At 52.0% G+C, this 23777-nt stretch overlaps 1 protein-coding gene and 1 long non-coding RNA gene across 3 annotated transcripts in view; one reads left to right on the top strand and one right to left on the bottom strand.

The window, feature by feature from the left end:
* PIK3R5 (phosphoinositide-3-kinase regulatory subunit 5) overlaps positions 1-17025 on the bottom strand; it is a 66477-nt gene extending 49452 nt beyond the window's left edge. For both annotated transcript variants that reach the window (XM_072821156.1, XM_072821158.1), the window contains exon 1: positions 16905-17025. The gene's annotated coding sequence lies outside the window, so the exon portion shown is untranslated. The remainder of the gene's footprint in view (positions 1-16904) is intronic.
* Positions 17026-17187: 162 nt separating this feature from the next.
* Positions 17188-18816, top strand: LOC140624990 (uncharacterized). The gene is made up of 2 exons (XR_012024401.1): positions 17188-17313; positions 18183-18816. It is a non-coding gene; the product is annotated as an uncharacterized lncRNA (long non-coding RNA).
* Positions 18817-23777: the final 4961 nt, after the last annotated feature.

Below are 23777 nucleotides of genomic sequence, written 5' to 3'. Positions count from 1 at the left end.
TGCAAGTGCTCCGCCTCCACACACACACACACACACACAAACACACATACACACACACAGAGGGTCCTAGGCTCTTTCAAAAGCCCCTGGAGCGAAGTGCAGACCCTGGAGCTGGGCTGAGGTTGGGTCCCCCTCTCACCTCCCTGGGAAGCACATCCCACCCCTGCCTGCCCACCCCTCCCCAGGAAAACCCAGCTGGCCCTGGGGAGCCCCTCACTGCACTCCTTCCCCCCAACCCCAGCCCTCTTCCCTGCCAGCCATTCCAGCGAGGGGAGGGGGGTTGCACTCACAGAAACCGAGCCACCTCACGTCAGCCTTTTCCAGGCTGGGGGTGAGCCCTACAGGCCTGCACAGACCACAGACCCGGCCTGCAGACCCATCATGAACCCCATCAGCATCCCGGGGAGACAGGTCAGAGGCAGGCTGTGGGTGGCATCGTGGATGAAGGCAGGAAGAGGCGTCCAGCCTCAGTCTGCCTTCAGCCTCAACTCCTCTTTGGCCGCTGTACGGGTGGGCAGAGCGATCCTTGGGTTGACATCACACACGCGCATCTTTTGCTGAACCATTTGAAAGCAAGCTGCCGGTTGCAGAGCGCGTGACAAGTCGCGACGGAACAGCAGATCAAATTGTATCCAATGCAAGTGAACATGGGCAGGTTCCATATGGTTCTATCTAATGTCCCAGTGTGCACGGCCTAAGGACCAGGGCATTCCCTGACCTGAGGACACTCCGGAGCAAAAGAATGACAGCGACGCAAGGTCATCTGCTGCGCCCCTGGGGGTATACCTACTTTGCAGAACACCTGCTCCATGCCTGACTACCCACCATCCCCACATCCCCACGCCTCTCCTACCCTGCAGCCTGCCCCTCACCCATCAACAGCTGGAACCTGAGAGGGCTTGTGACTGCTTCAACCAGTTGATGACAGCGGAGGTGGTGCTATGTGGCTTCCCAAGCTAGGCTGTGAGGCGGAGCAGCTCCTGCCTCATTTGCTAGAGGCCTTGCTCTGGGAGCTCTGAGCAGCTGAGTAAGAAATGTGACTAGCCAGCTGGAGGTTGCCACTCCAGGAGGAAGCCCAGGCCGCTGTAGGCTCTCTGGTTTACAGGTCCAGTCGCCAGGGATCCACATCTTCCTGGCTGAGGCTCCCGGCATTGCACACAAGCCAACCCCGTGGGGCCCTGGCCAAATTCCAGGCCCCCTGAATCCATGAGCGGACTCACATGGCTGGCCTTCTACCACTGTGGTTTGTTACATGGCAATAGCATCTGGAACATACATACCTGGGGAGGCCCCACACCATGACAGAGAGCTGGCCCACACGGCTGGAAGCTACTGGACCATGTGTTCAGAAGAGCCCAGATGGAACGGCTAGAGAGAAAGCCGCTCAGAGATGGAGGCCGTCCTCCAGGCAGCTAAGATAATCACAAGCAACTCAGAGATGAATGGGCCCTTAGAGGATGTCCAACCTATATTCATTTACTCAAATAAAAACTTCTCTTATCAAATGAATATGACCACAAGATATTTTGCTGGATGCCGTGGTAGATGCAAACATGACTAATACACCGCCCTCGCTTCAGACACTGAGCTCTGCTGACACCAGCATGGAAGGTGCCACCTCCTGAGGACGGGCATGACCGTGGCAACTCCTGCCTCAGGACCTTTGCACCTGCTCCTCCTGATGACTGGAGTGCTCTTCTCCCAGATGTCGGCGAGGCTCACTCCCTCACTGCTTTCCAGTCTTGACCTTAGTTCTCAGTGAGGGCTTCTGGCAAACCCCACCTCTGGCACATCCTGTTTCATTCTTCCCACCTCTTTACCACCAACTGACAGGCTGTGCATGCTACTGATTGGTTCTCATACCTGCTGCCCATTCTTTTCCTCCAGCCCAATTAGAATGTAAGCTCCACCAGGGCCTGGCACATATTCTCTGGAGGAAGGAACAAATAATGGACTAAAGAGGGAACAATAAAGAGATTTCAAGGATGTCAAAAGAAGAGAGACGGGCATGGAATCACACACGCCTTGCTGACTGAGATACGGACGCTGCTTCTCTCACATGAATCATCAGACTGAGTCACAGCAAGACCTCAGGATGGTGGCAGGCTTCACCAAGACAGCAGCTGGCAAGTCTCTTTAGGTTAAAATCAAGCCATCTGATGAACTGTGGTACCTCTGATCATCTGATGTCTTGGAAGGTCAAGAAATCAGAGAGGATGACTTAGTGGGGGGAGAAAACCCTGCACAGTAAACACCAGAGCCGAGTCACAGAGTCTCCCTGAAGGAAGAAAGTGTGTGTGTGTGTGTGTGTGTGTGCACGCGCGCGCGCGCTGCTGGGGAAGCAGCATGATTTCTGGGATACACAGAGATAAAGCTGGAAGGGAGGTCCTTAGAAAAAGAATGAACACGAAAGAGCAAGGGGTGAGCATGTCAGGAAAGCGAGGCTTAAGAACATCATGAGGGACATCACAAAGGGTCTATAGGGTTATTTTCAGAACCCAAGCCTGGGGATGAGGCTAGTCACTCTGGGCAGGTGGGCCAGGAGTTGCAGATGCTCTAGAGAAAGCAGAATGTCTCCCCCACCTATTTCCTCCATCACTCTTTCTCCAAGAGAACAGTCTTCCCACCGCAAAGTACAGATCAAAGAGGGTTTATTTAAGCGACTGCAAGCACGTATTCAGGGTCCTCTTTTAGAGGGTCCAAGTAGGCCCTGGGGATCCAAAAATCCCAAAGAGCTCGAGCCTGGATGGCAAGATGGGCTCCCATGAAGTCCCCATGCATGGTAGTAGGACCACCCTCACCAGGCCACCCTCAGCACCAACAACAAACAGAAAACAGAAATCACTGGAAAAACAGGCAAAAGACTTAAATAAAAATCTTGCATGAAAGAGGCTCTCCCAATGGCCAATAAACATGAAAAGGTGCTCGATTTGATTAGTCATAGGGGAAATGCAAATTCAAACCATGATGCAATACCACTACATACCCACCAGACTGGCCAAAATGAAAAACATAGAAAACCCTGTTTGTGAGGATGTGAGGTACCTTGAACCCTCACGGCTGCAGGCGGGTGTGCAAGCCAGGACAGCCACTTACCAAATGGAAAAACTGGTGAGCGGTGCCCACTCAAGGGCAACCAGTGCGTGCCCCATGTCCCAGCAACTCCCCCTCACAGACTTTTACTCAAAAGGATGTGCACCACAAAGTTCAGAGCAGCACCACTCACAGGAGACTGGACCCAATGAATGAGGCATCCAGCGTAGGTTAATACAGGGCAGGTGCAAGGGGAGAAGAGGAGGGAGGTGGGAGGAGGCAATTAGCAAGGCTTCTCTAGATGGTAATTTCCAAGATAACTGTTCAGGAAGGAACAACTGCTGTGGGATTCAGGCACAGAGGTAGGAAGATGGAACAGAAGTGGGATTTAGGCACAGAAGCGGCAAAACATACAGAAGTGACAGCATGGTCTCTTTCGGGAAGGGCAGGGGGTCAGCCTCTACTGGAGGCTAGAGTATGACACAGGGAACACTGGGAGATTTGGCCCCATGGGCTGGGGTGGCAGATGGGCATGGCCTTGGATAGTAGGCTAAGTGTTAAGGGTTTATTCGAGGGCCTTGTACCGCCTTTGCCAACTTTTCATCTGGCGAGCGACCCATCAGCCTTGGGATTCAGAAGATCACGCCAATGAGGGGGTTGCAGGGAGGCCTGGGAGAGCCAGCTGCCACAGAGGGCTCTGAAGTCAAATAGAGACTGTGCTGCTTAAAATGAGCTGAGAATCGCGCATGAGGATAAATCCACCTCAGAGTCCTATGGAAACCAGAGTTTGTGAAAGGGAGCTGCTACCGACAATCTTTGAAGAATGCAAGCAAATGACAGACGTACAAGAGAAATGCACAGTGTGGGCCAGGCAGACAAGGACAGAGATGGACACTAGGAAAGGCTGTCCCAACGTTAGAGGATAGCAAAATGTAGGATCTTGGGCCGGCCAGCACCCCCCACCCCCAGGAAGAGCTGTCTGCACACCATTAAAGGCACTTTGGGAACATTCAGGAAAGGACCCGGGGACCACCAGGGCCTGGGATGGCTTCACTTCACAGTAATGCAAGAAGATGCACAACAGCATCTCCAGATCTGAGCAGGTCCTGCTAGAGCCCCCGTGAGAACGTGGAAAAGCTCCAGCTGAAGAAACGGATGGATTCACCGCTGGCTCAGCAATCACACCCAAAAAGGGCGTCGAGGATCTCCATCTGCACTCTGGTTTGGCCCTTGACAGCGCGCCATCTTTAAACACACAGCTTGGTGGCGCTGTGGACCTTCACACTGTCGCACAGCCGCCACCTCCATCCATCTCCAGAACTTCTCCATTTCCCAAAATGAAATTCCATACCCATGAAACACCAACCCCCACCCCTCGACTCCCCTCTTCTTATTCCCGAGCCCCTGGGGGGTCACTGGTCTTCCTTCCATCTTCTAGGAGTTTGGCGACTCTGGGTTCCTCATGTATGAGAACCATGCCATCTTTGTCCGTTGGTGACTGGCTCATTTCATTTCACATAAAGTCTCGAAGGTTCATCTATATCGTAACATCTCAGAATTTTACTCTTTTTTGAGGCGACATAATATTCCATTACATGTATGTGCCACATTGTGCCTACCCCTCACTGCAGATGGGCATTTGGGTTGATTCCAGCTTTTGATACAGAATGCCATTTTTTGTTAAGTTTTCAGTAGAGCTCAGAACGCATGCTCACCACACAACGGAAGGGTAAAGAACCTTTATATGACAGTGAGGATACAGAAAGACCTCAAACTGGGACACCTGGATGGCTCAGCGGTTGAGTGTCTGCCTTCAGCTCAGGGCGTGATCTCGGGGTCCTGGGATCGAGTCCCACATGGGCTCCCCGCAGGGAGCCCGCTTCTCCCCTCTGCCTGTGACTCTGCCTCTGTGTCTCTCATGAATAAATAAATACAATCTTTAAAAAAAAAAAAAAAAGAGAAAGATCTCAAACTAATGGGAGTCCAAATGTGGACGAGACTCCTAATTGTCCCCCTACATCCATTCTTTCTTCCATAATAATTTAACGTTTAGAAATTTTAGTTTACGTTTCCCAGACTCTATTGCAGCCAAGCGTCACCATGTGGCTACATTCTGGCTATTGGAATATAGGTATATATTGATGAGTGCAGTGTCTGCATCATGGCTTCTTTCTTCACTTTCCTCCCCTTGCTAGCTGGAATGCAGATACAATGGCCACTGCTACGGCAGTCATTATGTACCACTAGATGAAAGCCGCATGTTCAAGCAGGAAGATCAACAAGATGGAAGGAGCACAGGTTCCCAACCTATGAAGCTGTCATGTAAAGTCTGAATGGCTTACACTCAGCCCATTACACAAGAGAGAAGTAAACTCCTCTGGTTTACGCCACCGCCATGTTGTGTCTCTCTGATACAACAGGAAAACCAACACACACAACTAATATTTCAGTCAATATGGAGTTGTCTAAGTAGTAAAGTTAGATTTTTGTTTGAGCTATCACTGTGTCATCTAGATACCGCTGGTGGGATTTCCCCCAAATTTGTAGAGTATGTTTTATGATCTGACCTTAGAGACCACATTGTGTGCCCTCCAATCCTCTTGTAAGGAGACACACCATAAAAGGTGAAGTCATATCCCCAGAAGAGCACCATGCATCTTCTCTATGGCGAGCCCACCTCTGTGTATCCCACACTGGAGAAGCATCAGTGGGGACTCGGTATTTAAAGATTTGTTTCTTTGGAGCAAACGGGGTTGACCAGCTAGTCCTGAAGCAATTCAAGTGGAGAGGGTATGGTTTTGATACGGGAATCAGAGATCCCCTCTGACTGGTTGGGTGGATGGGACCCACAAATAAACATTTCCTCCTTAAATAAGATCCGACTGTTTTGTGAACAATTATGGCCCAAGGCAAAGCTAAGAAGATGATAAAGATCAGTGATTGCCAGGGGTGGTGGGAAAGGAAGAAATAAATAGGCAGCACACAGAAGGATTCTAGGGCATTCTAAATGCTCTGTATAACATTATAATGATGGATATAGGTCTTTATAGATTTACCAAACTCATAGAACGCACAACACCAGGAGTGAACCCCAAGTGAGCTCTGCATTGGGTGACGTGTCAATACATGATGTGACTATGATGTGTCAACAGAGGTTCACTCTTGGTTAAAAAATGTACATTCTGGTGGGCGATGCTGAGAACAAAGGAGGCTATGCATGGGATGGGGGGTAGGGGGGTGTACCAGAAATCCTGGCATCTTCCTCCCAATTTTAATGCAAACCTAAAATTGCTCTAAAGAATCAAGTCTTTATTTAAAAGGGGGGGGGACACCTGGGTGGCTGAGCGGTTGAGCGTCTGCCTTTGGCTTGGGGTGTGATCCCAGGATCCAGGATCGAGTCCCACATTGGGCTCCCCTCAGGGAGCCTGCTTCTCCCTCTGCCTATGTCTCTGTCTCTCTCATGAATAAATAAATAAAATCTTAAAAAAAAAAAAGATAATCCTGTTGCCCACTCCATGTACCAGGCAGGTCACAAGGTCACAGGAGTTAACGGAGTGTGAGAAGTAATCTCTTATCTTTGAAAGCACTTAAGTGTGGAGACGGAGTGGGGGAAGTAGACTCCAAGGGACCCAGCTCTGGACCCAAGGTAGGACAGATCTGTGGCCCCGACCCAATCTCTTGAACACTCCCCATTCAGGAGTCCTGATGGAGAGCCAGCACAGCAGAGCCTTGGTCCAGGAAGGGGCATGCTCCGTCCACTCAGGACATTGTTGGATAGTGACAGCTCACTTGTCAACTCCCCCAGGTCCCCAGCACCTTGTTTTTCCAGCTGACTCAGGTACCTTCTAGCACAGCCTCCTCTCCCAACCCACACAGCTCACATGCCATAGGCCTGAGCTCCCTAGCACCACTAGCTCATGAGTGTGTTCTCTGGATGCACCCAAGGTTAGTCCTTCTCTGACACCACCTCTCATCTCCCCCTCAAACAACCTCCCCCAGCCAAGCTAAAGGAGGGGGTGTTATGACCAATTTCTTTAAAAACCCATGCCTTTACTTTTTGTTTTTTGGGTTGTTGGGGTTTTTTTTGTTTTTTGTTTTGTTTGTTTTTGTTTGTTTTTGTTTTTTCATCTTTATAGCACCTTATACACAAACCACTATTATCACACCATGACCCCACAGGCCGATATGAAGTCACAGGAGTCCTCTGCATCTCTGCCCTGCAGCTGGGGAGCTCCTGCTCTACCACCTTTCTCCTAATTGGTTCAGAATTCACTGCAGAAAACCATCTCGGGGCATGAGAAGTCAGGTGGCGATGGTGAGCCCCTTCTCCAAATCACCTGCTTGCTACTGCAGAGGGAACGCTGTCCCCAGGCCCCTGGAGCCTAAGGCACTTTACCAGACTCGTCCAGACGCTTCTATTGGGTCACAGAGATAGAAGGGGATCCTGGACACAAGCCTGTGCTCTTCTGTGTGTGTCAGAGCAGTGGTTCCGGGCTGCTAGGGGGACCCCAGAGCTGCTGCCACAAAGGTTTGAGGAGGCAGGCAGGGAGGCCAGTCTCAGTCCCCTTGGCTCGTTTCTCAGGTGCGCACAGAGAGTAGCATCACAGTCCATGTCAGATGAATCGGGATGGGAGGGTTCTCTCTCCTGGGGAGTCTTTCCCAGTCCTCTCTCCTCCCCCCCAGAAAGCCTTCTTTCTTCTCCAAACCATTACTCCCATTCAAAAAGGGGGGGGAAAAAAGAAAGGAAAAACAAAAAAAGAACCTTATCCTTGCTTACCCCAACCCATCACCCTGCTTGGGAGTGACAGAGGGGGTCTCCCGTTGCTCTAAAGGGTTCCCACTGGACTAGCAGAGCCACACTCGTCAACAAAGCTTTATACGCCTTAAAGGGCAACATGCAAACTAATGCTTATTGCTAGTCCTTAACTTTCTCCCAACTTAAAACTTGGGTCCTACACCTCCCTTGGCCCCTTCCAAGGCTGGCATGGCCAGGTACCCCTGGGGATGTCTGAAGAATCCCCAGAAATCCTCCAAGCATGTCTCTGCCCCGCTCCCCCTGAAAACACGGCTCCTGATTGCCCCACAGCCTGCGGGGGAGGTAGGACAGGAAGCCCCTCAGCCTTGTAAACATCATGTTGCAAACAGACACTTACTTCCCCAGGCTCCTACTCACTATACAGAAGTGGCCAGCAGTCTGGGAGTGACTTGTTTGGGGGTGGCTCCCCGGGGCTTCCCCAACTGTCGGACTCACAGAACTGCTGTCTTAAATCTGACTCACCTGGAAGGTGGAGGGCGGGTTCCCAAGGAGTGGGGTCTCTGCATGCGGAGTTTGCAAGGGGCTCCTGGGGCCTGGAGGGCCATGGCAGTGGGGAGAGGGGAGGGACGGAACATCTGCCTTGCCCTGTACAGGAAGGCAGAGATACAGGATTTTGCTCCTTGGGATGCCCACAGAATCTACTGCGGGTGCCTGGAGGGTGCAGTCCCTGAGTAGGGGGATGATTGAACCCCACAGGATCTCACATGGGGGTCAATCACCTGCCATCTGAGGGCCTCCTCTGCGTGGCTGGCTGCTGGCCCAGGCAATCATTCATTCGGCCAACACTGACTGAGCATCACCAAACCCTGGCCCTGCCAGGCAATGGGGAGAAGGTACTAAACACAACGGTTGGGGAGTCTCTTCATCGGGAGGAGCAATGGGCAAGGCCAGAGCACATTTAGGTCCCTGGAGAAACTGAGTCAGGCAGCCTGGCTGGAGAAGGGCTGAGCCTTCATGGAAGACTCAAAGAGCAGGATTTGGCATTGACACCTTAACGGGGAGGGGAGCCAGGGACTCTGGCTTCCCCTGGGAGGCAGGCTGTTACCAGAGCACCATCATGAAGAGTCTGCTGGTAAAGCAAGGAAAGCTGTGGCCCAGAGACCCCTGGGGCAGGTGTACCGTGACCAAAGCTAAATGGCGTGGCAGGGGGAGTAGTGGGGAAGTGAGAGAAGCCAGACCCCTAGGAAAGGAGGCATCATGCAAGTGGCCCAAGAGTGGCCAACAGGAAGACGGAGGGAGGACCCAGAGGTGACTCCAAGGTTTCAAGTCCAGGAGGCTGTTGTCACAGAGACAAGAATGGGGAAGTCCGCAGAGGAAGCCTGCTTTGTGGGTGAGGAGCAGGGCTCCAAGCAGGAATTGAAGTTGAAATAGCACAGAGAGCCGGTGGGGGCCTGGAGGCACAGGCGGGGTGCCGGGACCCGGGAGACACACCTGGCAGGAGGCGTCCACTGGGATTGGCCATCACCAAGCCACCGGTGACCTTGGATGGAGCCACCCTGTAGAGGACGTCACGCCCCAGCCCCCTGGGTTCCCTTAAGCGCAGCGCCAAGCCAAGGAAAACTCTGACTTTTAGTTTTCTCAGAATGAAACTCCCGAGATGTCAGTACAGAAGTGAATGCAAAACACAAAGGCCTCTGAAACACTGCTCAAAACTGCCCCCAAAACAAGAGGTCATTAATCCCCAGGTCCCCCTGGAGGTCGGGCAGGTGGGCCTGGGACAGCCGCCCAGTAAGGTGATCCTCAGAGTGCAGGGCTCGATGTGCATTCTTCACCAGGTGTTGGAAGCAGCTAAAGGCAAGAGAGCCCAGCAAAAGGCCAGGCGCCCACGGGACGTGGGCCAGGGTTCCCGGGTCCAGTGGCGGCTCCAGGGTCTCCCTGCCACGGATGGCTACACTTGGTTCCCAACGCCAAAGCACCCCTGCTCTGGGGGAACAGGCTGTGGGATTTGTAGGGGAACTGGCCAGCTTCGGGATTTGTTTATTCATGGCCACCCAACTTCTTAAATTCAAATTATGTTCTCAGAACAACCCATTTGTATACAACCCGCCAGACTTGGCCACTATGATTTGGAGAACTAGAGATCTGGGAATGGAGCAGTGCTGGCCTCCATTCTCACGGCAATCATGTCTCCCTATGACATGTATTTCCCTTGAATGCCTCCCCCAGTGGGGAACTCATTACCACAAGGCCACCCAGCCCATTATGGATCTATTTTGAATTTGTCCAAGATCTTCCCTGCAGCAAGCTGTGGCCTCTTTAGGCCATGCTTCTTTTTTTTTTTTTTTTTTTTTTTCTTCCTGGAGAATGATCTTCATGGAACAGACAGCCTTCACCTTTTCCCAAGGACACTGCCTTTCAGACATCTGGGGATAGATACAACTTGTCCCTGTCCCCCTCTTGTTAGGGGAAGACCCTCTGCTTCTTTTGTCATTTTGCACGACATCATCACTGTCCTAGCAACCTGTATCTGCGTGGGAAGTGGTTGATCAGCATCCCAGCTAGACCCGGCACCTAGAGTAGAACTGGGCCATGCCGCAGCCCAAGGGCATGGAAATCTGTGGCTGGCTGTTGGAGGCCAAGAATCATAAGTGACACCCAGGCACCCGCTGGTGAGGCATGTGCCTGGAAGTTTCGGGAAGGTAGAATAGGAGGGGAAGGCGGCCTGGGCCTCCCTCCCATCCCGGAAGCCAGGATGTGCAGTGAAGAACTAAAAACTGGAGCCTTTGCCCTCACTTTCCAGGAACAGATCGCTCCCCTCCTCTGACCCGCGGTCCTGCAGTGCAGGAGATGAAACTCCTTGCAAAATCGCTTTGCAAGGCCAGCTCCTCCACACCTGACAATGGACAGAAAAAGAGGAAAATGCAGGTTGACCTGACTTTACAAGGAAGGATGCAAAAAATCCGAAAGAGGATCTGAGCCAGTCAAGCATCGCACTGTATTAAAAGAACAAAATGGGACACCTGGGTGGCTCAGCGGTTGAGCGTCTGCCTTCAGCTCAGGGCATGATCCCAGGATCCTGGGATCGAGTCCCACATCGGGCTCCTTGCATGGAGCCTGCTTCTCCCTCTGCTGTGTCTCTCATGAATAAATAAATAAAAATCTTAAAAATAAATAAATAAAAGAACAAAATGCCTTGACCAAACAGTTTCTTCTAGAAGCATGGGGAGGGCTCCATTCAAGGAAATTAATGACATCATTGTGTGACACAAACTGACATCAAGGCAAAAGGACAGAATCCTACCATCCTACTGAGGATCTCCTGGCAGATGCTTCCAGAACTGTCTGACAGACTTAACTTCCACTCATGCTTCTAAAAATCCTTAGCAATGAAGAACTGAGGAAAAGCTCCTTTGCACGTGGCACTTGACCGGGGCCCACGTTTCAGAGCACAAACCCCCAGACGGGGGCCGGTCCCTGGTGCTCTGGGAGCTGTGAGCACCTGAGGTAAAGGAAGAGCAATGCTGGGACACAGCAGAGGGCTTTTTGTAAGGATGCCGTAAGCAAAAATAATGCTCTTTTATCTTCTTGAAAATGGCCTGAATTCAAGACTTGATGAGAAATCCAGAAAGTGTAAGCATAGTTGGGGGGAGAGGGTGTGCTCAGTGAGTGGTCAGGGAACTCATCCCCTGCAAGCCCCCCCCAACACACACCCAGACCACCTTGACAGCTCACCAGCGAGTCACCCACCACCACCCCCAGCTGGCCTCCGGCCACAGCCCTCCCATGTGGAGCTGTGCCGGGGGTTACCCGAACAAATCGGTGGTGAGAAAGTCCTGTTTTTGAGAATGAGGGTTATTCAGCTGGCTTCCCCAGTGAACTACAAAGGCCTGAGAAGACCCTGACCTTTCATGCAAGACTCTGAAAGAGAGAGGGAGAGAACTCGCATACGTGTGCGCACACATGTGCTTTCTTTTCTGGCGGGGGAGGGGAGCCAGGTAATCTACCATCTGCATGACCAAGGAAGCCCATTATCTAGAGAGAGTTCGAGAATCTCCTGTGAGTGCTGTAGGGGTAGATGTGATCTAACCCAGAACACACACCGAGGAGGTGGGCTGCCTCAGCCCGGCTGCATGCAAGTGGCTGTGTGACCATCTGCCTTGTGCCGAGAGTCAACCCCTCCGCCCCCCACCGTTCAGACCCCAAGCCCTGCATAGCTGAGCACCTGGGTTGAGAAGACAACTCTGGATAGAGAGGGATGTGGGGAGCATGAGCGGATGACAGAAAACCAGGGGTTCTTAACCCTGTAAGAGCAGCCGCTCTGAAGAGGCACAGAATGAAGGCCACATGGACTACATGGCAGTTTTCGGGGTGTGGGGGCTCCCTTCACTGCTTGTGGCCGACATGAAAGCACCAAGGCACAGGACACCCGCCAGGAGCCACGGCTGCGGTGAAACATGCTCCCTGCTGATGATCAGTGCCAGGGAAAAGAGAAGCACCTCTAACACAACTGATGGCCATCACGTCACTGAACTGGACTCGGAGTGTAGGGCAGGGGTCAGGGAGGCGGAGATGGGGCTGCGGGCTGAGCCCCTCATCTGTGCCACACATCGGGCGAGCTACCTGCCAGCAGGTGCTTTACTGGTGCTCACAGGAGAGGAAGGCCCAGGATAGCCCTCGGAGTTGCTGAAAGGGACACCTCATGGGTGGCACCCAAGACCACATAGCAGGTGCCCACTGATTTTAGGGATTATTGTTATTGGCATTCCTTAACCTCTTCTGAAAATAGTAGTCTATACTAACTTGACAGTTAAGTTTGAACCCATTCTTTTCTCCTCTTCGCCCCATGTTTTAGGTATACGTTACTATATTTTATATCTTTTTTCTTCCTATGCCAGATCTCTCAAGTCTCTCGTCATGAATACAAGTTCGCTAGGGAAGACTTTCCTTCACTCCCAAACTCTAGGGCGTTCCCTTTATGGAAAATCCGAGGCCCCCACTAATTCTCCCAGTTGGGGTGAAATGGCATGTGTGTCTCGTGTGTGGCCCACCCGACTAATCTCATGAGGGTGGGAACAGCGTCCGTGTTGCTCAGGACGACCCGAGAGAGCCCCGCTCGTGCCCGGCACAAGGGAGGTGTTCGGTGGAGAAGCGCTGAGCACGCGAAGGGACAGTGGGATGCAGGAAGACCACCTGCCATGTACCTGCATGCAGGTGAGAAGTGACACTCAGCGATATGCAGGGGGCGGACCCAAGGTCACGTGGAGGAGATGGCAGAAACAAGGCTAACCAGCCCAGAGCCACCTTCAGCCCTCATGCCCCAGCCCTGCCCCCACCAAGGAAACCACACAGCCTCATTTGCCTAGGTCAACAACAGCAGCAAGAAGACTCCAGAGGACATGAAAATGAAAAGCATACCCCTCCCTCCTGACCCCACCCTCCTGCATGCGGGCAACTCCCACGGTTAGAGCACATGGATTTCTTGCCTCTGACATCCTGGGGCGGGGGGCAGGGGAGCAGTTCATGTGACAGCTTAACAGCCTCACAGAGCATCAGGTGGCTCAGGTGAGCCAGCCAACAGGCTGCTGGCCAGACCCTGCAGGCCAGAGTGGTCAGTGCCCCGGCAGGAGGACACACGAGGTATCCAGGAAGGCGGTGAGGGTGGGAGGAGTGATCGGAGCCACAGAGTCTGGAGCAGATTGGAAAAGACTTCAAAGATGATGAGGTTTGAATGGGAGGATGGAGTCATGGTCCACAGGGCAGTAGAGGAAGGGAAGGGCAATGGCAGAGAAGGAATGGCAGGTGCAAAGGTAGCTCAGGCTAGCCTGAGCTTCAGGAGATAAAGCAGCAGGGTGGCCCAGAGCGGCTGGCGGGAGACCTGGCTCGCTGTTTACAGTTAAAAATCTTGCTCCGACTGGTTGCTGCATGTGACCATGGCAACAGAAGAAATGCTGAGCAGGGAGCTGGCATGAGGCTGGAGGCTGGGGTCTCCCACTGAGGCCACACTCTAGAGCCCAATGCCTAGTACCCCAGATGGTAGACCCACCAGACCCAAGAAGGACCCAGCTCCTGCTCTGTGCCACCGGTCGCCCACTGGGTCCTATTTCTCAGGCCTACGGTGCACCTTGCTACAGTTTATCTCCCTTATCCAGAAGGCACCTTGCTGAAACCCCCAGTTATCCAGAACCCACCTCCACGAGCCTGAAGCAAACAGAAAAGACCCCGTAGTGGGCCATGATTCATGCCCCAAAAGTCATGGCCTACAGGGCACGCACCTCATGCCCCCAAGCACATGCAAGATGTCACTTGGGCTTGGCCATCTCTGGTCAGGAACAAACGGACCAGAGTCAGCCTAGCTCTGGCACTTTCTAGCAGTGAGGCCTCGGTCCTTAGTTTCCTGACAGGTAAAATTCAGAGAACAGTTGTAGCTACCCCAGGGTGTGACCATGAAAACAAATGGACATGACGTGCTAAGCCCACAGGGCCCAACACCAGGACATTACAGCTGACCCTTCAAAAGATCCTGAATAAAGAAAGATAAATGAAAAGGGGCAGAAACGTCCTGAGCAGACCCAAGGTACCGAAGAAAACAGCAGGTAGAGCCATGTGATGGTTTCCAAGAAATTATTAAATAACATACTATGCAGCATCTTTATATAGAGGCAAGCAGCACATCTGACAAAGATGTTCCTTTGCAACCGGGTACGGCGAAAAGTTGTGGCATCTAGGAGGGAGAGCTACTGGAAAAATCAATGTGTGCAAATTCACTTATGGGATGACATAATTCTGTGCACCCCCCCCCCATCTGTAAAACATACATTGAATTTAGCAGCATTGAAGAGGCCTTCATTGTACGGCATAGCATTATTTTGTGTGCTACCAAGAAAGAAATATTGCTATTTTTTGGTAAGATGCCATAGGTGGTGAGAAGCATCTTGATTTCTGAGCTGTTAAAATGTGAAAACATGTACGTCTTCAAATTGATGGAATATCCTAATATGCCATATACATTTGTTCTGGGAATGTCTCATCTTCCCTTGGGGCACAAGTCATATGTAACGCTCCTTTTGTCCCTTCCCACCCACATCAGTGCCCGAGGCTCAAAAATCAACCTTACCGGGATCCCTGGGTGGCTCAGCGGTTTCGCGCCTGCCTTTGGCCCAGGGCGCGATCCTGGGGTCCCAGGATCGAGTCCCGCATCGGGCTCCTGGTGTGGAGCCTGCTTCTCCCTCTCCTCTGCCTGTGTCTCTGCCTCTCTCTCTCTCTCTCTATGTCTATCATAAATAAATAAAAATAAGTTTAAAAAAATTTTTTTAAAAATCAACCTTACCACCTCACTCCTGCGTGACCACTCGTCACTATCTGGCCCCTCTAGAAGCTTCTTCTCTTAAGAAGGTGATCCAGGCCTTCAGCCCACTCACAGCTGAGCCAAAAAAGACTTTTGATCTGCAGGTATCCCTCAGGGCTGGCCAGGTCAGCCCACTGGGGTGAGCCTCTTGGAATGCAGGCGGAGTCAGCAGGGCTGGAGTACTCAGGTGCACTGGAGGTGGGGCCTCGAGGCTGCCCAAGCCAAGAGGCGGCTACAGGCTCCTGGCTCTCCTCCTCTGCCACTTCTCAGCCAGGGGGCCCCTGATCAGCAGCATGGGGAGCCTCATCATCGTTACCCCTCCAAATGTGCTTTTCACCTAGTACCACCACTTAGCTTCCACTGATTATTCTTGGAAGAAACAAACAGAGCAGCATTGGAACCAAGAAAGGGAGGCCGAGGAGGCCTGCTTCCATCACAGCTTGGGGAGAGAAGGTCATCATCTCCCACTTACGCTGGAGGTGTGTACATGGGGGATGGTGCTTAAAACCCCAATGGGGTCTAGCATACAAAGACCCCCAAGCCCACCTGTCCCCACAGTCCTGGCTGCTTATGCTTCAAAAAGCAAGGAAAGGTGTCCTGAAAAGAGATGGTACCCAGGAAAAGAGAATTTGACCATGGGAAACCTTCTTTGTCTTCCTGGACCTACACCAGGATGGGCACACAGAGGAAGCAGGGGAACCCCTGATCCCCCATACTCTCGCTCTGCAAACATCCAGGAAGCAGCTCCCATGTGCAGCTGGGAGGTCAGCCCACTGGGGTTTCTCATGTAAGCTCCCCACAGCCCCGGTGAGGCCACTAATTAGAGCCCGTCTTCCACACAGGGCAATGGGCTGGGGGAGGGCCAGAAGGGGCTGGAGGTCACACAGCAAGACCCCAGCGGCAACTCTGGTCTCCTTTCCACACCACACCGGGCTCCCAAGCCATGGCTCCAGTGCATCACTGAAGGAGCTTATTCAAATTTTAGAAAAATACAGATTGCAGACCACCCCCCTGAAGGCCGGGGCTGGGGCCTGGGGCATGGGTGCTCCGGCGAGCTCTGGGCGCCAGCGCCTTACCAGGTGGTCCAGGCCAGGAGGAAGGGTGTGGATGAGAAGGTGCGCGACCACGGGGCGGAGGAAGGGAAGGGCAATCCAGAAGGGGCCTTCCGGGCAGCCCTGGCCTACTTTTAGCCCTCATTTCGCCCGAACCCACCCCTCCTCTCGGCGCAGAGGCTTGTTAACTCACTCGATACCACATCCTGCCGCTTTCATCTCGCGTTCCTTTCCCCCTGAGCCATCGCCTTCCTCCCACTGACCTGAACCTCTCGCTTCTTTACCCCGGGCCTGGGATGGGCCAGCGCGCAGGCGCCCGCGCCCGCGCCCGCACCTGCACACACACCTGCACCCGCGCAGCGGCGGAGTCGCGCGGGGACACCCGGGGTAGAGGCGGCTCCTGCGCCCGCGCGCCGACGGGCGGCGCCCCAGAAGGGCGGCGGGTCCTGGCCGGGTCCTGGCCGCGGGGTCCTGGCCGCGCTCGCCGCCGCCGTCCCCAGGCCGAGGGGCTGCGGGCTCCTGACCCCCCCTCGGAGGACGCGGCCACACGCACCGCCCCGGGGGTCCCTTCCCTTCTGCCTCCGGGAGGATCGGGACGCGGGCGCGCGGACCTCCGAGCCCCGGGGCCGGGCACAGCGGCGGCAGCACCGCTCCCCGACGGCCCCCAGCCGCGCCCGCCCCGCCCCGCCCCGCCCCGCGCGCCCTCCCGGCCACGCACCTGCAGTCCCCGCCGGGCGCCGAGCCCCGTCTCCAGCGGCGACTCCCCGCGGCTCGCGTGCGGTCGGGACCACGGCGCCGGGCAGCGGCGGCGCTGCGAGTCCCAGCATCGGCGGGGGCTGCGCTCCGACGGCGGGCGGGGGCGGGGCCACGCCGGGGCGGGGCGGGCCGGGGCGGGCCGGGGCGGGCCGGGGGCCCCGGCGGGTCTCCAGCGCCCCCTGGCGGCCGGGCGCGCGGACGAGGGAGGGCCCCGCGGCCCACGCGTCCTCCCCGCCCCGCCGGACCCCGCGCAGCACCCGAGCGGCGGCCCCCGCGCGGCGCGCGTGTGCCCTGGAAGGGACAGGCCCGCTGGGTACCCAGGGCGGCCACGGCCCGAGGGGCCCCGAGCACCCGCGACCCCCGGGAGTCAGGTGCCGCGGGTCCCGGGGGGGCGGAAGCGCGGCCGCGGCCCCGCCGAGAGGGTGGGCGGAGCGGGCGGGAGACTTGGGGTGGGGGCTTCGCGGAAGGAGGAGAAAGAGGAAGCTCCGACGAGCTGCTTCCTTCTCTCGCTGCGACCCAGCGCCCCACTTCCTCCTCCTACTTCTATTTTTTTGGGTGCTCTTAACCTTGAAAATGCCTGCACCCCTGGCGCGCAGCCGGCCGCCTGGACCCCCACCCTTCTGCGAGGAGGCAGGCTTTCAGCCTCCGCCTGACTCCCCGCCGCTTCTTCCCCCGGGGGCTGTCACCGCCGAGGCCCGAGGACAAGTGGTCTCCAGAGTCCGGCCCGCTTCCTGCCCCTTTCCTTTCCCCCTACAGACCACGCTGCCAGGATATCTCCGGATCCCCTACGCTGGCCTGTGCCTCGTTTGCACACTTAACACGAGGGAAAGTTGTGCAGGCAGCCCTCGCAGGGAAAGAATAGCTCTTGATGTCAGAATTAGCAAAGGGCAGGACGCCTGGGTGGCTCAGCGGTTGAGCATCTGCCTTTGGCTCAGGACGTGACCCCGGGGTCCTGGGATCAGCTTCACATCGGGCTCCCCGCAGGGAGCCTGCTTCTCCCTCTGCCTGTGTCTCTGCCTGCCTCATGAATGAATAAATAAAATCTTTAAAAAATAAATCAGCAAAGGACAAGGCTGAAATTCCCACTTCCACTATTGAATGGGACTCTGTGTCACAATATCTGCACAAGGCGCTTGAAACTGGCCACAAGGTCTTTCGTTACTGTTGGTCAAAAGCCACAGCCCTACCTGAGGCTTGGAGAGACGTGAATGCCAATGACTGTTATTTTCTTGACTCCCAGAATACCAAGAAACAGCAACTTCCCCAAAGATGCAGAAACAGAAAGTACCCTTGGTGGAGCCCGAAGGTCCAGTTCCAGTCAACAGTGAGCGCAGGAGGAGCACCCAGCACCCCGCCGGTCCTCCTATGTGTCATCCACCAACCCGACCCCGGACCCCCGCAAGCCGGTTTCACAAGTAAGGAACCAGAGCCACGAAAGCCCGAGAGGGCACGCTGAGGTCACACGACTTGATAAGGTGGGCGAGGACTCTAGTCTCCCCAATCCCCACTCTTTTCCATCTGAAAAAAATAAAAGGAGAAGGGGGAAGACGGACACAGCCCCGAGGTGGCCAGGGTGGGGACGATGGGAGCGGAACTGCCCTGGAATCAGGAACTGAGTCGCAAGGATGGCGCAGTGCATCCCGGATTGACGTAGTGGATTGAGATCACTTGCCAGGCTCAAGAAGACACTGGAGGTGGGATGCCTGGGTGGCTCAGTGGTTGGGTGTCTGCCTTTGGCTTATGATCCCGGGGTCTTGGGATCGAGTCCCACATCGAGCCTGCTTCTCCTTCTGCGTGTATCTCTCATGAATAAATAAATAAAATCTGTAAAAATAAAATAGGTAAAATAAGATAATAAAATAAATAAAATGAAATGCTGGAGAAGTTATGGCATCCTTGACTTCCTCCGCATCCTTGGTATTCCTAAAACTGAAGATGGAGGAAAGACAAAGCAGAGTTGCCTGTTAGAGGTCGCTGCCAGGGAGCTGAGCATCCCATGACGCCCACTTAGTTCCATCCTGCATCCTCTGGGCTTGCACCTTATCCTTCCCTCTTGCTGGGCTCCCCCTTTGTCTCCCTGTCCTCAGAGGGCAGGCCACTGACCTGGAGATCTGAACAACACCTGACACCTATTGGCCAGAACTTAGAACTACAGCCACTCGGGCTCCCTGGTTAGGTACCACTTTTTTTTTTTTTTTTTAAGTTTTATTTATTTTTATGATAGACATAGAGAGAGAGAGAGGCAGAGACACAGGAGGAGGGAGAAGCAGGCTCCATGCAGGGAGCCCGACGCGGGACTCGATCCCGGGATTCCAGGACCGCGCCCTGGGCGGAAGGCAGGCGCCAAACCGCTGAGCCGCCCAGGGATCCCCCCACTTTTTTTTTTTAATTGGAGTTCAATTTGCCAACATATAGCATAACACCCAGTGCTCATCCCGCCAAGTGCCCCCCTCAGTGTCCATCACTTAGTCACCCCAACCCTCCGCCCGCCTCCCTTTCCACCACCCCTTGTTCGTTTCCCAGAGTTAGGAGCCTCTCATGTTTTGTCACCCTCACTAATATTTTCACTCATTTTCTCTCCTTTCCCTTTATTCCCTTTTATTAATTTTTATATTCCCCAAATGAATGAGACCATATAATATTTGTCCTTTTGCAATTGACTTATTTCACTGAGAATAATACCTTCCAGTTCCATCCACGTCGAAGCAAATGGTGGGTATTTGTCGTTTCTAATGGCTGAGGAATATTCCATCATATACATAGACCACGTCTTCTTTATCCATTCATCTTTCGATGGGCACCGAGGCTCCTTCCACAGTTTGGCTATTGTGGACATTGCTGCTAGAAACATCGGGGTGCAGGTGTCCCGGCGTTTCATTGCGTATCTTTGGGGTAAATCCCCAGCAGTGCAATTGCTGGGTCGTAGGGCAGGTCTCTTTTTAACTCTTTGAGGAACCTCCACACAGTTTTCCAGAGTGGCTGCACCAGTTCACATTCCCACCAACAGTGCAAGAGGGTTCCCCTTTCTCCACATCCTCTTCAACATTTGTTGTTTCCTGCCTTGTTAATTTTCCCCATTCTCACTGGTGTGAGGTGGTATCTCATTGTGGTTTTGATTTGTATTTCTTAGGTACCACTTTGTACAGCTCTTTGTTGCTGCTCCATTTAAAAACGTATGTCTAGGGGATCCCTGGGTGGCTCAGTGGTTTGGTGCCTGCCTTCGGCCCAGGGCGCGATCCTGGGTCCCGGGATCGAGTCCCGTGTCGGGCTCCCGGCATGGAGCCTGCTTCTCCTTCCTCCTGTGTCTCTGCCTCTCTCTCTCTCTCTCTCTCTCTCTCTGTCTATCATAAATAAATCAATCAATCTTTAAAAAAAAAAAGTATGTCTACCTGTAACCTCTCTCCTTCTTTTCACTGCCTTAAGTTTTCTTTCTTTTTTCTAAAGATTTTATTTATTTATTAATGAGAGACATGGGCGGGGGGGAGAGAGAGAGAGACATAGGCAGAGGGAGAAGCAGGCTCCCTGTGAGGAGCCCGATGTGGGACTTGATCCCAGGATCCCAGGACCATGGGATCATGACCTGAGCCAAAGGCAGACGCTCAACCACTGAGCCACCCAGGCGCCCCTGTCTTATGTTTTCAAAGAGGAGTCTATCAATCTCTGCTTTATTCTTCTTACATTTATTGTCAATGCTCTGAAAATAATCACCAAGGAAACACTAACGTTGAATAAATGAATAAGTAAATAGAGAGGAAGAGACAATGCTTCCTTAGTGGTAGGACTCCATGACTAAAGGTAGGAGGTGGTGTAATTAGAACATCACCATTTGGCAGACGTCACAGTTATAAGTTTTGCAGGTAAGAATCATCAATGGATGCTCAGGTGGTGGCCAAAGGTGTCATGATGAGTGGGTTCCTTGCTTAGACTTCAAGTAGCTCCCCCACAAGACACTTGTTAGCTACACAGCAAAGAATAGTAACTTGGCAGTGGAGAAACCAGGGAGAATGTTCCTTAACCAAGTGAAAAATATGGGCAGTATCATCACAAGGCCCACTTGCGATATTCCCTTTATTATTCCCCAATATAGCAATATTGTTTACCTCTTGATTTGATGCGCTAAGAAGAGCACACCATTTCTATGGCTTTCTGGTAAAAAAAAAAAATACCTTAGCTCACCCTCCCCAGGGTGCCTGGGTAATGCAGTCGGTTAAGCATCTGACTCTTGATTTCAGCTCAAGTCATGATCTCGTGGGTAATGGGATTGAGCCTTGCATTGTCGGGCTCCCCAGTGCTTGTCCCTCTCCCCCTCTGCCCCTACTCCGTGCAAGTGCGGGCTTGTTCTCTATCTTTCTCTCTCTCTCAAATAAATAAATAAATCTTTTTTAAAAAAGTCCTTTATCTCCTCTCTCTGTGTCTCTCATGAATAAATAAATAAAATCCTTAAAAACAACAACAAAAGTCCTTTATCTCAACCTAACCATAAGAAAACATCAGACTTAAAAAAAAAAAAAAAAAAGAAAACATCAGACTAAATCAAATTGAGGGACATTCTACAAAATCTTCCAACAGTGTAACAGTAAGGAAATAGAAGACTGAGGGACTGTCACAGATTGTCACACAACAGGTAAGGGCAGTGAGGGATTTTGGACTGGATCCTGGCCCAACAAAAAGGACATTAGTGGGGCAATTGCTAACATTTGAATGAAGTCTATAGGTTCATCAATAGTACTGCATCTATATTAATTTCCTGATTTCAATAATCACGCTCCTATGTTCTATACTAATATTTAGGGAAACTGGCTGAAAGTTTTATGGGAACTCTCTTTGCAATATTTTTTGTAATTCAAAAACTGTAATATTATATCAACTTTAAAAAGCAAAAAATAAATGTTCCAAATCTCACAAACATTTGAAAAACTTCCCCTTTTATTTTCTGTTATGAAAACTTAAAAGGGAAACTATAGACCTGTCTTCTCTATGATACAGATATAAAAATCTGGAATAAAATAAGCACAAAACCGTATTCAGCCTTTAGTTAAAAGAGTAATATGCCATGAAAAAGTAGGGTTCGCTCAAGGAATGCCAACATCCTGGAGCAGCCTAAAGGCATTCAGATGTATTTAATGCCTCAGGTGGACTGGTTTGCCCAAAAGTATCACTGGTCAAAATTCAGAGACCTGGGCAGCCGGGTGGCTCAGCGGTTTAGTGCCGCCTTCAGCCCAGAGCCTGATCCCAGGATCGAGTCCCACATCGGGCTCCCTGCATGGAGCCTGCTTCTCCCTCTGACTGTGTCTCTGCCTCTCTCTCTCTCTGTGTCTCTCATGAATAAATAAATAAATAAAAAATCTTTTAAAAAAATTTCAGAAACCTGTGAAGAGGGATTTGTGGATGGACCAGGAAGAGTGGCCTCCTCTGGAAGTTCCAGAAGGTCAACATAGGAGAGGCTAACCATCTTAAAATTTAAATCGGACGTCTTGGGAGCAGCTGGTGGAGGTAGGGCCAACCTTCACCTCCCGCTCATTCCAAGCCTGTCCTTTGTTGTTACAACCAATGGGAATATGACCACTGTACCTTGTCTGCTTAGCATCTGAACCTTATGGGGAAAGAGCTTTGGGCAGAAGCACAAGAAGTTGTCCATTTACTCTATGAGGGCATTCCATGACAGCATCATTTATACTGTGGTGCCTCCTGAAGCAAACCCCGTTGAAAATTTTTTTTAATACTTTGTTTATTCATGAGCGACATAGAAAGAGAGAGAGTGAGAGGCAGAGGGAGAAGCAGGCTCCATGCAGGGAGCCTGATGTGGGACTCGATCCTGGGATGCCCTGGACTGAACGCAGGTGCTAAACCGCTGAGCCACCCAGGGATCCCCCTGAAATTTCATTCATTTATTTTCCCCAGTTCAATAAGATTTTCTTCTCCCTCCCTCCCCCCCACAGTACTCTTATGATTCTCTTTTCGGTGGCACCTTACACTGTATTCTTTAAGAATACAAAGACACACTTTGCATATTAAACATACAAGAATATTATTCACTTCCACTGGTAAATAGATTTGCTCTCATTTCTCTTGAAGCCCATAACCCCCTTGGTTTTCTCTTTTTTTCCACATTTGCTAGAGATATGATTACAAGAAATATTTCACCTTCGCTTAATTCTGGTATAAGAAAAACAACTGCACAAATATGAAACTGACAATTGACCAATGACCTTGTTGGAGAAAACAGTGTGTGGAAAGCATGCAAATAAGCTAATGGAGACCCTCTCCTGCTTACTCCTTGCCCCTGCCAAGGGGGGCAGCTGTAGCCCACTGTGGGCATGTGGGAATGCAGGACTGGTGTGGTCAGATTTTATAATTTTTAAAGAGAAATCAGAAATTGGAATTATTAATCTGAAATCTCTTGATTTCTAAATGCCGGAAGCTAATTCAAAACAGTATTTTAATAGCCCTTGCCGGCCAAACCAGACATGACCCTATTGATTTCCAGTTTGTGACATCTGTTTTATATTATGCAGGTGGGAGCTACACCAGTGAGACCTGAGTTACTTCTGTTAATGTGAGCTAATTTGCTCCCACTAGCTCTGAAGATACTTTGTTTATGGAAGGAGGGCCAACATTAAAAGTTTATGAATGTTGTTCATCATACAAATAGGACAAAAGAGAAAAACCATGCAATTACCCTAATAGTTGTGCCCTGACAAAAACGCACAGTGACTGAGGATAAAAAGACTTCGTCAAGATGATAAATGTGTCGATCTCAAACCAACAGACAATATGATACCTAGTGAAGACCTGGAATGGAGAACAAATATAGTTGTAACAAATGCATTTCTAT

This window comes from Canis lupus, chromosome 3, assembly GCF_048164855.1.
Source record: "Canis lupus baileyi chromosome 3, mCanLup2.hap1, whole genome shotgun sequence".
NCBI classification, from domain to species: Eukaryota; Metazoa; Chordata; class Mammalia; order Carnivora; family Canidae; genus Canis; species Canis lupus.
This window is presented reverse-complemented; position numbering and strand designations above follow the sequence as displayed.